The sequence below is a fragment of the Lycium ferocissimum genome, chromosome 7 (assembly GCF_029784015.1).
Source record: "Lycium ferocissimum isolate CSIRO_LF1 chromosome 7, AGI_CSIRO_Lferr_CH_V1, whole genome shotgun sequence".
In the NCBI taxonomy this organism is placed as follows: Eukaryota; Viridiplantae; Streptophyta; class Magnoliopsida; order Solanales; family Solanaceae; genus Lycium; species Lycium ferocissimum.
The window spans coordinates 9329310-9332449 of NC_081348.1; positions in this window are offsets into that span (position 1 = coordinate 9329310).

Consider the following 3140-nt stretch of genomic DNA (forward strand, 5'->3'; position numbering starts at 1 on the left):
TTTTGTGCATAAACTGCACTAACTCACTGCACATTTTGTGCATAAACTGAACTAATGTTAAATGCAGTCACTATGCATAATCTGCAATGTGCATTGCATAAACTGCACTAAAGATGCACATTTATAACCAAAACTGACGCTAACGGGAACTCACCACTACATAACCAACAATATACACAAAACAAAAATTAAAATGCAGTCACAGCTGCATAATCATATAACCAAAACATAGTGAATTTACATCAGCCAATTCAGTATATATACCAGCTAATGTTAAATGCAGTCACAACTACCAAACTAGTCTTAAATGCAGTCATAGCTGCCAAACCAAAATAGATACAAATTGAATTCTACAATGCAGTCACAGCTGCCAAACTAGTCTTAAATGCAAACCAAAATAGTGACATAGTTAATTTTACAACTGACAAAAGTAAACAAAAATAAGAGACATTGCATCAGACATTTCAAGATTGAAGGAAGGTTTCCTTAACTCAATTAAAAAACTCGGGACCTTTTGGACCTTGTTTTCCCCCTCATTTGTTGAAGCTGCCTAGATGTCATAGCTGGTTTCCCCTTCCATTTCACACCACTAGTTGGTTTATGCCCAAGATCTCGAGTGACCACTGATGATGACTTCATATTTCTAAACCTTTGACTTGGCAATCCAGGCTGCTCAAATGAGCATAAGCAGTGTTAATCCTACTTGTTAGTGTTAATAAATTCTAAAAAAGGTATTTAAGTGATGAGAGATTTACATTAATGATAGTTTGCCACTTTGTGTGTGCAGCACCCCCATTCCAACCATCCTTCTAGAAGCAACATTCTACAAAATAAAACAAAATATTAGCAACTAATTTATAACCCATACATGAAGTAGGTGAAATGAGATTATCTTTCACGTTGAACCACTGGTCTACCCATTCGTCTCTAGTTCGGGAGTGTACCGCATTTCTTCTTGGCTTTAGATTTGGGGCAGCAGAGTAGAACTTGCACTTGGGCCAGCAGCAGGGTTTGAACTTGGGCCAGCAGCAGCATTATGACACTTCCAAGATTACCCCGATATTGACTTTGGCCAAAATTTAGAACTTGCTAAAATCATCAAAACCAACCAAAGCTCGCGCGATTTCCTCGGAAACCACGCCACCCATCCTTGCATGTCATAAACTCTGAAATAAAACTACAGGAAGGGTAATTTGGGGGAAAAGAGAGATAAAATGCCTAAAACGACTAGACGGGTCATTAAAGACTATTTCTAGCAAATCCAAACAACACCCACTCCAGCTTTCTCTCAAAATCAAATTCAAAATTTAAACCTACTTAATTAAGCTTGTTCAACAATGATGTATTACTTTTAAAATCTAATTTTCACCAACCAAACATATTTGGTTTGTTGAACTAACGTTTGAGTCAAAATTATTGATTTGGAGATTGGATTGGAAACTTGATATTTTACATAGTGTAGAGAACATATAAGAGATTTATATTTAGTAACTACAATTTATTTTAATTACATCTAGTAGCTAAATGTTATATTTCAATTACATAAGGTAACTAATTCAAAACCCATTTTTCTTCTCTCCTATTTTACCATCTCCACCACTGTCCTTCTTCCTCCATCTCCCTCTCATCTCTCTCCATCTCCAGCCACCACGAAACTAACCCCACCATCCCTCCACTGCTCCTCAAACCACCTGTGTTGAAGTTACATAGCTAAGTTTTACACTTAACATTAAAGTTTTACACACCGGTTCCATCAAGCAGCCAGCTAGAATCAATGGTCCACAATCATATGTGTCAGATAAACTAATGTAACACTATGGTTAGAGTAGATACACTCGTACTCAGTATAGTAGTAATTGGATTCGAATATGGATGAAATTTGGAAACTTAATTTAGGAGGAGCAATGGAGGGACGGTGGAGTTTGAGGGGCAGTGGAGGGACACTGCCGGAGCTGATCACAGGACGGTGTATCTCAGATTTGAGTGTATTTTCTTAGATCTAAGCGTATTTTATCTCTTGTATCTCATATCTGAGTGTATTTTATTTCTTGTATCTCATATCTGAGTGTATTTTGTTTCTTATATATCAGATCTGAGGGTATTCGTTATTTTTTTAGTGTAAAATAGAGTGTTTCTTTATATATTTTTCGCATGCATTTCGAATGAGATTTTTTTGTATATAAATGAATACAGTGAATTTTGAATACAGTTGAATATCCTGTATTTTTTTGCATTTATGTTGTTTGAATACAACCGAATTTAAATACAATAAGTTGAATACAATGTAAAAGTAGTTACGAATAAATACAACCGAATTGTATACAACAAAATACAACCGAATTGAAATACATGTTACTGTAGCTACAAAATGTAATTAACAAAAGTGCAGCTATGCCTAAAAAAAACCCTCAAAGTGGAGTCATTTGTGTAAGTTGCCCAAAAAAATATTGAATATTGATTTTGAGAATCTACTTGGAGTCGGATTTGAATATCGGCCTATTGTTTTTGGGCTACGGCTTTGCATATTTATATATAGGCCACCTAGTTGCAATTTATGCATGTGGACGTACTTATGTGTAATTCTCCCATAAATTTATCAATTAATTATAATTAAATAATATGATTTTATTGTTAATAACAATAATTATCGACTACAAATAAATTTTTACCTGTAAAAGGTGGGTAAATTTCATATATGGTCACACCACTATGACTTTTTTTGCACCAAAGTCACTTAACTATGTTTTCTAACACAAAAGTAAAAAACTTTGCCCTTACTAACACAAAAGTCACATATGCTGGAAAATCCAACTTCCGGCGGGTGATACTTTTTTACTATTTTATTTATTTTAGTTTAATAAATATTAAATATAATAAAAAAACCCAACCCGACTGGCAATAATATTTTACTCTTTCTTTACAAAAAAATTAGTATAATAAATATAAATTCAATTAAAAAGAACCGATCCATACCCGACCCGACCATAATTCATATGCAAAAATTAAAATACTCTTATTCTTGTTTATAGTTTTGCTATATATGAAACATTTTATATGCTATATCAACCATATTTGCTAGTAAAATATAAATCCTATTCTTCCCTCATCCGAAAAAGACAAAGATATGTTATTGTTCTTTT